Consider the following 14,686-nt stretch of genomic DNA (forward strand, 5'->3'; position numbering starts at 1 on the left):
TAGAGAAGACCTGCCATCTTGCTTATGACCTGTGACTCTAACCAGGAGAGGAGACCCTTCCGTAGTCCTTTCAACTGGACCAGACAAACGGATTCAATGGTAGCAAGAGGTTGGCAAATGTGTCCTGTTGCTGCATTGTTTAGAACTTTAAACATAATGACTAGCACTCTGAAATGGAATTGGAAGAGTTTTTGATAACCAACAAAGCTTATTTAATCATTTTATATTGGCAGGGCATCCTTGCCAGTAATCTTGTCATTAGTATATTTCATACCAGCTGCAGCTTCTGGGTCTTCATCAAAAGCAGCTCCATGTAAAGCACATTGCAGTAGTCCAGTCAAACAGTGCTCAAAGTATGAATCGCTAAATTACTGAGGTTGGGACATAACCTCAAAGTAAGGTTGTAAGCAGCCAGCTAGCCAGTCATATATAGCAGGGAATGATACTTACCTGGCTCTTCTCATATTTTATGTATAATAGAATTTTCATTGTACCTCTATCAAGAGAGCTGTGGGTGACAAACAGGTTTGTTCCAGTGAGGTTTTGTTGTTGTTAGTTTATGACCAAAAAACTCTACACCTCTACATTTGGATGAAATGGCTTTCTGCTTGAGTTATTTGTAAAAAAATAATAAAGGCAGGATACAAATAAGGTAATTTTGTTGGAAATTAAAACTGGAAATTTCAATCTTGTCCTGCAATATTTATTTATTTATTTACTATGCTACCATCTTGCATATGTAGTGCACATAGCTCCAGGATCTCCCAAATAAATTAATTAGAAATCATTAATGGTTTATTGAATTCATTCTTGACTTTCAGTTGCTCTGAATCCAAGATTCCTTCAAGTGTATGATAAAAGTAATATTATTATTAATGGTTACATTTTTGTTAGTGCTGAATCATTCTTTTTGATATTTGATGTATTTCAATGAACAGCATAAACTAATTTAGGGAGATCATATAGAAATATCAGGTTGAACTATTACTACACAAATATAGTAAATCTTAGCCAACAACTATTTCCTTGATTATAGGAATTCAGGACAATATTGCTCCAGTTTTAGAATCCTATAATTTGATCCATGTGTCTAATTTCTTCATATGATGGTGCTATAAACATCTAGCCAAATCAATGTTGTTCATACATAGGATCATCTTTCCAAATTGTATATTTAGTTTTCATATATTATTACATACTGCTATATAGTTCTTATTTCTGAATCCTCACACAACATTTAAACTTGTCAAAGAAGTGTCTGAAATGATGAAATCCCTCTCATTTAAGTAGTGTGTTGAAAAATTATATAAATAACAAAACTTAAAAATATATAAATAATGACAGAACAGTAGTCACAACTGTTACAAAAACACTTCAGAGCCCTGGTGTTTATGACAAGCTGAAAAAAACCTAGTGCTTCTCCCAAGTTGTGGACAAGATGTTTTGTGAACCTAAGGTAGGCATAGTTGTATTGGAAATTTGTTATTGAATCTTGGCAATTGCATTATGGTTATTTTTAATTTGTTTATGTATTTTAAGGTTTCATTAGTATTGTTAGCCATCCAAGATTTCAAGATAAAACTTAAGATATTTATTTAAGATAAGGGGTCATGTACATTCAATAAATATATATAAATAAATTCTTAAATAATTGTAAATATTTCTAGAGTATTTTTGATCCCAGTGGGTGCAGTGTTATCTTCTACAAACTTCCTAAATAAATGATAAATGTCCTAATTGTTTTTGTCTTGATTAGGAATGCAGTATGGTAAGGAATAGACTGAAAAAGAGGAGAAAAGAGTAGTTGGTTTACTTCTGAATATGAACTGAAAAAAACTGTAGAAGAAACTATGAACAAGGAATTAGAAGCAGAGAAAAAGTTAGAAAATTTGATTCCGGCATAATTTCCATAGGGTTCAACATGCGATTGTTTTTTTTGTGCATGTATTTTCAACTTCCGTTTTCACAACTTTCTCAAGTATTCATTAGGATTTTCTGAGAGAATGAAATAAACTACTTACATTTATTTAATTATCAAGGATTGAAAATGGTAGCACATTCTGAGATCCAGTCATAATGTTTTGCAGAATTAGAAAGAAAAGAGGTGGATCACCCAGTCTGATACAACATTATCTAGAATGTTGAGTTTGGTTACATACAGTAATTAATACATTTTCCTAGTTGCTATTATCAGATAGGAAATGGAAAGCATATAATTTTAATGGTATTTTTTATAAATTATACTGATGAAAGTAGTATACTTCAGGAATATGGATTCTGGCTATAATATTCCTTATGGTGTTTTAGATGCTACCATATTCTCTATGTCAATATTAGATGTGAAAATATAGTAGAAAATTTTAAATAATCTTTGATGACATTTCTATGCATTTTTTCAGTCTCCTTTTTAATCTCATTGCCATGACAATGATAAACAAAATAATGGAAATGCTCCAGCAAAAGCTAATCATGCTCAAAATCAACGGCCTTTGCTGCAATTAACTTATCTTCACTGAGGATGAACAGTAACTAAATTTAGCTAGATGAGAATCTAAGAGTTCTGTAAATCTTACTATACAAGATGCTTAATGGTGCCCATGAGCCTATTTCCCCTTTATTTCACAATTGACTGGTTTTGTACAGCACACTCACCAAGGTCAGCTAAAGAAGTAATAGTCGTATTTATGCACATGCTAAGCTAGGTTAGTTTTAGCCTTTGATTTCTCTTTGTTTGCTAATTTATATCTGCTTGGTTAGTTTATGATTCAGTGGATGTATGAATAAATAGCATTTGATTAATTCATTGATTCAATGTATTATGCCAGGGAAAGCAAACTTTCTAGCCTGTGTCACACTCAATGGGCAAAAGGAGGTATTAGTTACATTAAATTTGCTCCAAACACTTCACAAAGAGGGTTAGAGTGCTTTGTGCAGCACAAAAGAAATTTCCTCTAGTTTGAGGGAATCCAAGATTATAGTCACTCTGAAACAAGAAGTACAGTTCTCATTTAGCAACCACAACTGGGACTAGCAACTTGGTTATTAAATGAAGTAGTTGCTAAGTGAAACTGAGACTGCTTATGATCTTATTTCAACTTTCCTTTCTTTAGAGACTTATGAAAGTCATAAATGAGAGGATTGGTTGTAAAATTAGTTTTTGATCACTGTTGTAACTATGAATATTTACAGCCCTCTAAGCAGTTTACGGAGTCAGCATATTCCCCCCCCCAATCTGGGTCCTCATTTTACCGACCTCGGAAGGATGGAAGGCTGAGTCAACCTTGAGCCGGTGAGAATCGAACTGCCAAACTGCAGGTAGCCAGCAGTCAGCAGAAGTAGCCTGCAGTACTGCATTCTAACTATTGTGCCACCAAGGCTTATCGCTAAACCAGGATTACCTGAGGTTTTATTGGATATCATATTATCCATTAATCTGCAGGGAAGACTTGAGATTATCTTGCAGTGGAGGCTCTTGGACAGGGCACACTTGCTATGGAACTGTTAGGTGAATCGCATATCCTATATATTGAATAGGATTTTATAGGTTAATCATATAAAATACAGGTATCCTTAATACAACCACAATTGAGCCCAAAACTTATGTTGCTAAGCAAGAGAGTTAAGTGAATTTTGTTCCATTTTATAACCTTTCTTGTCACAATTAAGTGAATCACTGCGGTTGTTAAATTAGCTTCCCTATCGACTTTGCTTGTCAGAAGGTCGTAAAAGGTGATCACATGATCCTGGGATACTACAACCGTCATAAATACATGCCAGTTGCCAAGCATCCAAATTTTGACCATGTGACCATAGGGATGCTACAACAGTCATAAAGTATGAAGAACAGTCATATGTCATTTTTTTCAGTGCAGTTATAATTTTGAATGGTCACTAAACAAATGATTGTAAGATGAGGACTACTTGTATACGTGACCGTAAATCATGCATCTTGTAGGCACTCACATTTTCAGGATATAATTACATGGCATAATAAACACATAGTGAGTCTATGATGGCTATGCATTGTTTGTGCTGCAGATGTAAATATTTTGTTTCTAATTATCCTGGAAACAGACATTTCTTCTTCCCAGTGATGGGACTTGTCTTTTAGGTGAACTTTTAGTCATAGGGATAGACTCATAGAATTTTAATATTTATTCATGAAAAAATGTAGTAAACTCAACCTGAAGTTGGGGGTGAAGAAACGTTAAAAAATAGGAAATGCAAAAAGTAGAAAACATTAAAAAGTAGGAAGATTTTTACCAGAATCTGGTATCAAGAAAGAAAAATGAAATGGGATAGGTATACAAGTTCGGTCACGACCTTGGTAACATTTCATAAAATATTAAGATATAAAAAAAGCTTCAGTGTTCTGAAATATGGGTTTAATCCCTTATAGTAAATTCTTGTCTATGAATGTATTAAAATAACAAAAAAAAGTCTTTATCTCAATATGATAGTGATCAGTCACCACTTTTTCTGCTCTCTTTTTAAAGATAAGATTAAATTGCCTGCTATGGATCCTGCTGCGACTGCATCTGAGACTTTAAATTTCCAGAGGCTCTGGAACACTAACACTAACAAACTCCAACCATTTTTTGTCCGTTTTCAAAAAAGCAATTTGCAGTGCAGGCAGCTGAAACAGAAGTTATACATGTAGATATGGCAGAGAATTTATTCCATCATTAACTTTGAAAAAAACGGTATTAGTAAATAAGAGCAGACTTTTTGCATACTAATCATGAATTCATTTAAAAGAATAAGTACAGATACCCTCTTCCCAATTGATCTAGTGTACAGAATACTTTATAGCTTTTTAAAAAAAATAAACAAACATATAAACAAGAAAGTACACCTTACCAGAAACCAGTTTTGGTCTGCTCGTCCCAACTTTTTAAAAAATCCCCATTGAATATAAACAAATACAATTGTTTTGGAGAGTCTGCTTTGTCATAAAACAGTAGCCAATGCTGATTTTATGGTTTTACTATCAAAGCAGTTTCTGTTTTCTTTTCTATCTTTTAATGTTGCTTAATATCCAATCTAAAGAAGATTTCTGAACAAATCAAAAGTGTAGTTAGCATTTCGTGACGTTATAAGGTCCATAAAGGTGTTGGCTGACTGTTTTCCCTCAGCTTGTCTTGCTCTCTCTCTCTTTCTCTCTCTATAGTATATCTGCCATTTTCACTGGTTGTTGTAAAAGGGGGGAAGGTCAGTCATGTCCATTTCTAGGGGGTGGTGCTCATCTCTGATTCACAGCCAAAGAGCCAGCGTTATCTGAAGAGCATCCGTGGTCATGCATCTGGCATGATTACATGCCAAAGGTGCACTGAATTCTATTACCTTTCCACCAAAATAGTACCTATTTATCTACTTGCATTTGCATGCTTTTGAACTGCTAGGTTGGCAGGAGGCGGGGCAAGTAATGGAAATTCACTCCGTTACTCAGTACTTAGGTCTCAAACAGCCAACCTTCCAGTTGAGCCCAGTGTCTTAATGGCTAGGCTACTGTGCCCCCTGTACAAGTGTCTAAATAATAATAAATAATCTTGATGATAATTTCTAAAAAGAACAAGTCAGGATGCAGAAAGATAAATGGGAAAATATATTATTCGAGATTCTCTGAGGTGGAAACATAGCTCATCCCTTCCAAATTCATCAATTCAAGATTGAAAAACAAACAAACCTGAGTTTATGATTTAAGGCATTTTTCACACTTTCATGTCTAAATGAATGATCCTATGTTTTCTTTTGACATATTCTTCTTTTTAATATGCTATAGTCTCTCACAAATAAGGCATATTTTTTAAACAAATGTATATTTTTGATAACAGAATAACAGAGTTGGAAGGATCTTGGATGTCTTCTAGTCCAACCCCATGCTTAAGCAGGAAACCCTTTACCATTTCAGACAAATGGTTGTCAACCTCTTCTTAAAAGCCTCCAGTGTTGCAGCCCCCACAATTTCTGGAGGCAAGTTATTCCACTGATTAATTGTTGTAATTGTTAGGAAATTTCTTCTTAGTTCTAGGTTAGTTCTGTCCTTGATTAATTTCCATCCATTGCTTCTTATCCTGCCTTCATGTGCTTTGGAGAATAGGTTGACCTCTCTCTTTTTTGTGGCAGCCCCTTAGATATTGGAACACTACTGTCAGGTCACTCCTAGTCCTTCTTATCATTAAAATAGACAAACCTAATCCCTGTAACCTTCTTTGTATGTTTTAGCTTTCAGTCCTCTAATCATCTCAGTTGCTCTTCTCTGCACTCTTTAGTCTCTGATTATATTGTGCTTTATAAACAAAAGGATCTTTTTGAAATAGGTATATAGAAACAACTGATCAATTTTGCATTTAATTCATAAAAAAAATTATGGTTGTAATTTTAAATCTGTTCCTTCCATTGGTTTTATTGTTGATTCATGATTTGGAATGTTATTGTTTTTCTTCCATAAGAGTTACTTTCTTCACTGTTCCATATTTACCTAGAAGGAGGATGAATTTAAGATAAAAAGAATTAGAAAAAAATAGCACAGAAAAATATTGTTCAGTGCCCGGCTTTCCCTTTTTGTTGACCTATTTATTTTACAGTAAGATGTAAAATATGATAGACTTGCCTTCAGTTATTTGCACCTTCTTCTAACTGCTAATGGCCTCTTTTACTAAGCAAGTGCAAGATAGTGTTCTGTACAACAAATTCATAGTTAATTATTTAGGGAAATGCTCACCTTCCTGTGGGCAAATTCAAAGAAGTCAAAAGAGAATCAATAATCTTAAGAAAAAAAATCATTGAGGAAGAAGCGGAGGATAATTACAGATAATGATAAATATATACTATAGTCCCAATAAATAGTCCAAAAAAACCTTTCTTAAAATATCACTTTTCCAGTGTGTGAACTTCATCTCCCAAAGTTTCTCAGAATTGGCACTTGCTGAGAATTCTGAGAGTTGACACAAAATTGGAGCACAATATTGTTAGGAAAGTATATAGTATATAGACTAATGGTGTGGTGAACTAAGAAGGAAAGATAGTACAGAAGAATATAAACAGTAAACATTTTATAGAAATGAAAAAGAGGACCTAAGAAACATGGAAGAAAAAAGAAGTCATCTTATTGATGGACAATAAGCTAGCTGTTTAAGATTTACACGTATAATACAGCTGGATAATGCAATTCTGAAAAGATATTACAAAACATCTGGGCGGATGAAATGTAATCCTTGCTATAGCCTTTTAAAGGAGTACATATTTTCCCAGGATCACATGACACATACAGTCATTCATACTGTAAAAAGATAAAAGTTGCATTAAAGCAGCAGTCCCGCAAGTCAAGCTGTGTACTGGCTTGCTACTGGTGCAAGTCAAGCTACACACATGTAAGATGGACTGCCCCTTGCGCAAGTTGAGCTGCACATATGCGCTAGCCATTCATTCACGTATCCCAGTTCCAAACAGGCCACGGCCCAGTAGTGGTCCATGGCCCTGGGGTTGGGGATCTCTACTTTAAAGAGTAAGAAGCAGTTGCTGTCTTTGCACTACCTCATACCTCCACGCAGTTTTCAGAATCGCACTCTAAGCATCACAGATAACAAAAGCACGATCTGATGGTGTTCTCAGTGCCATCTATGAACAAAGATAGATAGATAGATAGGATACATAGAAATTGAAGAGACAAGAAAGAGACAGGTGTTGAGGCCAGATTACATTACTTTTATTAGATATTCAGTTCAAAATTGTAAACTAGCCAAACACCCTACTTGTCACTGATGTGCACAGCAGGGAATCTCAACTGAAAGATCTTAGAATTTTAAATTTTAAGCTTAAGAATAATAATCAGAATAGCTATTTGGGCATAACAAAGTAACACCTGGGTGGTGTTCTATTCATGTGCTACAGTTATTTGTGCCCATGCTGATGCTTACTGACATAAAGTGGGTGATTAAAAAGAACTTACTTATTTTACTTATTTTTTAAAATTATTGTTCTATTTTCTAAATTAGAATACATAGGATTTGTGTAAAATTATTTATATGTGGCCTATTCAAATTCCAAGTCAGCCGTATCAGATCAGCTTATTAAATTGAGTATGTGGTGTATGGAGTCTTTGGTGCTCTCTGAGCTTGCTTGTTTTCTTTCGGGTGTTTCATTGCCCAAGTAGGTAACAGCAGCTATAGATATTGAGTACCCAGGAGTTTTATCACCGTTGGTCTTGGATGGAGTTGCACAACCCAGACAGATCTGGTTTGTAATTTGGGGTCTTCTTGGACTCATAGCTTTTACTGAAAGAGCAGGTGGCAACTGTGGCCAGGAGGGCTTTTGCCCAACTCCACATTGTGTGCCAATTGTGCCCTTTCCTGGACAAGGGGACTCTTCACTTGGTTACTCATGCCCTGGTGATTGGATTATTGCAACGTGCTGTACATGGAGCTACCCTTGAAAAGTATCCAAAGCTTCAGCTGATGTAGAATGTGGCCACGCAAGCCATACTGGGTGCTCAAAGGTCACATGTAACACCTTTGCTCCATGACCTGCACTGGGTATCAGTTTGCTTCTGGGTCCATTTCAAGGGGTTGGTCATACCTATGTGGTATAGGGCTGGGATACCTACAAAACTGGTTTCGCCCCATCACATCACCCATCTCAGTCATTCAGGGAAGGAAGGCATGCTGCAGGCCCCGTCAGTCAAGGAATTTTATTTGCCGGGGTCTAGGAAGAGAGCCTTCTCTGCCACTGTCCCTGCATTATGGAACATTCTGCCCCCAGACATGAGAAAAGCCCCCACTCTCTTGGCTTTCCACAAAGGAGTCAAAACTTGGCTCTGCAGCCTGGGGGGGGGGCACAGAGGACTATGCAACTGTGGGGCTGACTAGTCCCACGAGAGTTCCCCTGCTTGTAATAACCAGTATTAAACATCCAACTTGGGATTTTTACCCTTTTGAATTTTATAATGTCATTATTCTATATTTTTAAAAAACAATTAAATCCTAACCTAATTTTAATTTTAATGTTAATGTTTGATAAGTTGTTTTATTTTATCAATTATATTACAATGTACACTTCCCAGAGCCACTCTTTGAGGGAGATGTGCAGTTTAGAAATCTATATAAATAAAAATGTAAATGTTCGTTTGTTCAAAATCTTAAATCTCCGAAAGTTCTTCACCGATTGCTTTGAAATTTTGACACAACGTTGCATTCAAATACACATGTGTTTTTATATACCTATATTATATTGATGTCACACGTGTGACAGGTAAAAACATGCTTTTTTGAAAAACCGCCATCTGTTGGACGTAAAAGCAACACACGCTACGATTTAACCAGACTGAGCCACAGCAACGCATGGCCGGGTACAGCTAGTATGAAATATAAATAAATAAATAAAAAATATGCTAAGTCATAGAAGTCATTAAAACAAATGTATTACTATTTACTTTTGTATAAATGCATTCTACTATAATTAACTAATAACATATAGGAGATCAGTACATAGCAATGATTAATAATTATTCTTGATGGTTTTAGCTCATGCTATTTTATAGAGTTGACCCAACCTGAAAGGCAAACATACCGCTTCATCTTCATACTGATTTTGAATCTTATGTAGAAAGAAAGGTAATTCACTCACACTGTAATTCCTGAATCTAAACACAGACTACATTTTCTATTGTTACCTGTTAGAAAATTAGTTATATCAACTCTTATGAAAAAGCAAAAGCCACGGGCTTAATTGAAATGTAAGAAAAAGAGTAGCCATGTACCTTGGTTTTGGCATTACCATACTGGGATGAATACTACCAAGTCCATTCATTACCTGATTTAAAAAAATGTAGTAGTAGAAGAAGCAGAGCCTGGGGCAGGGGTAGGCAACCTTGGCTCTTTTATGACTCGTGGACTTCAACTCCCAGAATTCCTGAGCCTTCCCCTGGCCTGGGGGCATAGTGAAGAGAGGAATCAGCTTGGAGTCGTTATGTTTCCACAAGCGATCCAACTTCCAGCCCACCTTGAATTCTTATCTAGCACCAATTTAGAATTGACTATTAATCGACTATTTTCTTGTGTATAGGCAAGAGCAATAAATCAGGATCCAATCTGGTTGTGATAGTTTAGGAATCAACATAGGTCTGTATAACCTCAAAAGGAACGTCCTGTAGTGCCCTGGTGGGAGAGAGATGAGCAGATGGCATGTAGCCTTTTAGTAACTGGTTATGAAACCAAACCAACAGCTCTATGAAGAGCAAACTTCTCAGTAGCAGTAACATCAAAATATATATTAATTGTTTACAAGACTCTTTGATAAAGAGTTGGAATACTCTGTATTAACCAGTCAAGAATTTTAATAGCTTTCTTAAGAGTTTGAGATAAGATTAATTTCAATGAATGTTTTTTTCATATTTATTTGATGTGTCAATTTGCTTAAAAGCAGTTGACTGTCAACTTCATTAAGGAATAGAGGGAGCACTGTGGCTTGCCCCACAGTTGACATATTTTAGTTTAATATTCATAAGTGTATTAATATGATTTGTAGTTTAGCATTACTATGATTACTTTAAATGATATACTCAAAATTATAGATCCTGGGTCAATAGAAAAATAGATAATTTTTAATGAAGGGCTGTGATGAAAATAGGAGGAAGGAGTATATTTGCCACTTTTGAGTTGTTTACAAAAATAATAAAGATAAGATATAAACAAACAAATAAATATATTTGTAGCTAAATAAAAATGGAATAGAATCTAAAACCTATAGTGAACACATTGTAGATTAACACATATTTATCACAGTATTCCATGGAAGGGTAGCAATGTTATAAAAAGTGCAGGAAACGAGTAACAAATAAACAAAAGAAAGTATGCAATAATAAAAAAAGAAAATATTAATTACTTAAAGTAGTATCATTCACTATAACGTTCAAACCTTGAAAACCTTCCTTATTCTTACACCACATACGGCATTGATTTTACTCTTCGACGCTATTTGAAGATTTCAACAGCTCCATCCATGCATGAAACTCTCTTGCTTTTCCCCTTTCTCTTGACCCATGTATTTATTTTGCAGTTCAGTCCTGATTCATTCTCTGTTAGAACAAACCTCCTCAATATACATCTTCCTTACAGATCTCTCGCTTTCATATTCAGTCCCCATTCCTGGTAGCTGTCAATCTCTTCTTATTCTACCACACATGTTTCTGAAGTAAACCTTTCCTGCTATATTCGTTTTCATTTTTGCTGGTATCGTTCTCATAACTGTATAATAAAGTTCACAGCAGAACAGTCACATTCATTGCCCCTTCTTTCAACATGCAGTTCTTACAGGAAACTTCATACTATCTCCTAACTTTCTAAAAGCCAAGATTAATTAATTAGGGGAGCCCAGGCTGTTAATGGAACCTGATATAGACAAGTTTGGAGATTGTGATGTGTGAGATGTGTCAACTTTTGTATTTTGTATTATGTTTATTCTAATTATACTTTACATTGGTGTGTATCATTAGCTGTCCAGAGTTATTATGCTTAAGATGGGTAGCCAATTAAATTTTTCAAAGAAAATAATATAAATAAATATTCACAATTCTTAAAATATTTCCATCCATTTCCCTATTGTTAGTGGGGCTGGGATATCTTCATCTGCCCATCCCACCAGATGCAAAAGAATGTTAGTGGTTCCGTCATCCAGGGAGCTGGCCCTAGATGGCCGGCCATTTTGGATGTGGCGGCTGAATTGTGAAATCTTCTCCTCCCCCCCCAAGAGATGAAATTGGCCTCATCACTTCTGAGCTTTTGGAGGTCCCTCAGGCCTGGGGACCCCAGGGCATAGGTGAATTTGTGAGTTGGTACTATTATTACTAGCATCCCTTCATCTATTCTTTTCTTTTTTTGTTTAAATTTGCTTTTATAGTTTTGATATTTTTAATAATCATTTGAAATGGTTTTATGTAATGATTGTTTTATATTTATTGTTTTATTGATTGTTATACTGCCCAGAGTCATTTTCTGTAAAATGGGCATCCATAAAAATTTTATAGATTAATTAACTAATTAGTAAACATTCCAACAAAGTACATTGTTGCATCTACTTGCTTATATTTATTTTTTCCATCAACATATAATTTGCAATAATTTTCACTACGAAACACAACTTTGTCTTTGATATAATTCCTTTTCAGATCTATATTTCTTATTGCACATACATTTTGCCTAACATTCATTGCAAATCATTTGGTTTTCCGCTAATAATATAATGTAGTTTGCGTGCCAAAATGTACAGAGATTCACAGCTCTAGTTAATACATCTCTACTATCACTGCAAACATCCCCTTTACATTTATTCATAGATACATTAAATAGCGATGGGGACATTACATATATTTGTCTTACACTATGTAGAACGCTGAACCATTCACTAAAGCAGGGCTTTTCAATCAGTGGTACGGGCACCACCTGGGCATATTGGCACCTGGCAGGTGGTACGCGACCATCCTAGAAAAGTGGTAGCGGGGGAGGGGAATGAGCTGAACCGGTGGCAGCACTGCACAAGCCTGAGCGAGAGATGGCTGGAGCTGCAGGGCTGTCAGGGCTCAGCGGAAGCACCAGGATCAGTGCCAGGCTCCAGCTGGAGCTCGGTGCTAATCCTGGTGCTTCTGCTGAGCCTTGAAGAAGCACCAATCAGCTGGAAAGCAGCACTGATCCTGGCACTTCTGCTGAGCCCAGAAGAAGCACCGATCAGCTGGAATGTTGCAGCATCTCCAGGGTCTTGTGATTTACATTCCGATGCTTGGCAACTGATTCATATTTATGACGGTCACAGTGTCCCAGGGTCATGTGAAGTGACCAAAACCTGCTGCAACCACCCAGCAGACAGGGGGAATAAAAATCAAACACCCCCACCACACCACCCCTGCTGCCAATCCTCAACAGAAATGCTCACAACAATGAAAACCTCAGACAGGAGGAAGAGTGCCGCCAGGCGGGCAGGCAGGTGTCTTGCTTGGCTGTGCTTGGGGGGCACTTTTTTCAGTGCCATCGTAACTTTGAACAGTCACTAAGCAAACTGTTGTAAGTCGAGGACTACATGTACTTTATCACTTTTTTCCTTTTTTTTTTTTTTGGTCATCAAGTTTTTGACCCCTTGCTAGGCGACTGGTGGTACTCGGATGTTGCCATATCCTAAAAGTGGTACAATGGGTGAAAAGGTTGAAAAGCCCTGCACTAAAGCATTTCAGTTTTGTAGTCACCTTGCTCCTTTTTCCTTTGTAAAGGAAAACAGCAATGGCTCTCTTCTAATTGTCAGACAGCGGTATAGTCTTTACATGCACATTAAACAAATTGCACAGCCACGTCATAAGCAGATCTATATTTTAATATTTCATCAGTTATCTACCCCTGCAGCCTTACAATTTTTCCAATATATGTGAACAGTACAGATTTTCATTTTCATCATTTTTCCAGGACACTAACATTTATAGCTTCAGTTCAGTTCCACTCTATGGAATGATAACACTATCATTTTCATAGAAAGCTCTAAAATTCCCTTCCAATTTTAGTAGCAATAATTTCATTAATTTTTCTATTCCATTCACTTAGCTCTAGGCCCCTTGTTCATCCCTTTTCACCCATTTCCAAAATAATTATTTGAAATTAACATCACTACATTTTCTGTGCTTTAATCGTTCCTTATTTTCTTTAATCGAATTGGTTGTAATTATCTCCCCCCCCTATATAAGCACTATATAATATATTTCTCTCATCCTCATTTTGAAGCAATTATTCTCTTTTTCATAAGCAGTTTCTTTCCTCATTCCATCAAGTATCCTTTTTAGGCTTCCCATTAGCATAACTTTGCACTCTGTAACATAATTCTTTTCACTCCATTCCAAACAGTTTCCACTGTTGCCAAGGTACCATCAAATGGTCCATGCATTTACTGATACAAACTCATGTATATTAATCAAAATATTGGAATACATCTATATAATCCCTTTATTTTAAAACAAATGTAGTAAGCCAGTTGTACAAATGCTGGATTATGGATCAAATGTCCAGAACATTAGAAAGCCAGAGTATTTGTTATTGGACAAAATGCCAATTCTATACTAAATAGTAATTGAATGTCTGCATTTTTTCTACTATTATGAATATTCATAAATTCAAGTATATGATTTTACATATTTATAAATGTATTTATTCATATGTGCAAGTCATACATTTATTTTGGCAGATTTATAAAATTTAATATTTAATGTTGAGTTTTAAAAGATGACAGTAACACTGAAGCATTACTATTATTATATATCACTTTAATTTGAATGACTCAAAATGGTATAGAGTTAGAGCAACAATATGCAGTATATTGATATACAATATAAATGTAAACAATACATTAAATATAATAATTTTACATAGAAGTAAAATAAATTGAGTTCTTGACTTTTAAACTTTTATTCATCTTAAAACTAATAGCACCAGCTCTATGAGAGAGGTTGAATCAATTCCTGTTGTTTTGTTGATGGGATCTCAACATGAGTTCTACAGTATTTTCCATAAATCCCAGAAATATTTCAGTGCTCTTTGATTCTGAACAATGCACTTTCAATTCATCCAGTAACTTTAAATTAAGTTAAAAAAAAACCGCGTTCCCATTCTTAACTTAGGATTTGTGATAAATTGGTAAAGTCTATACCACTCTATTT

General features: G+C 35.5%; 1 protein-coding gene across 1 annotated transcript in view; it reads left to right on the plus strand.

The window, feature by feature from the left end:
- The window catches only part of FGF14 (fibroblast growth factor 14), a 123,749-nt gene that overhangs the window by 7,878 nt on the left and 101,185 nt on the right, over positions 1-14,686 (plus strand). The gene's annotated exons all lie outside the window — the stretch shown is intronic.

The sequence above is a fragment of the Protobothrops mucrosquamatus genome, unplaced genomic scaffold (assembly GCF_001527695.2).
Source record: "Protobothrops mucrosquamatus isolate PMUCROS unplaced genomic scaffold, P.Mucros_1.0 scaffold664, whole genome shotgun sequence".
In the NCBI taxonomy this organism is placed as follows: domain Eukaryota; kingdom Metazoa; phylum Chordata; class Lepidosauria; order Squamata; family Viperidae; genus Protobothrops; species Protobothrops mucrosquamatus.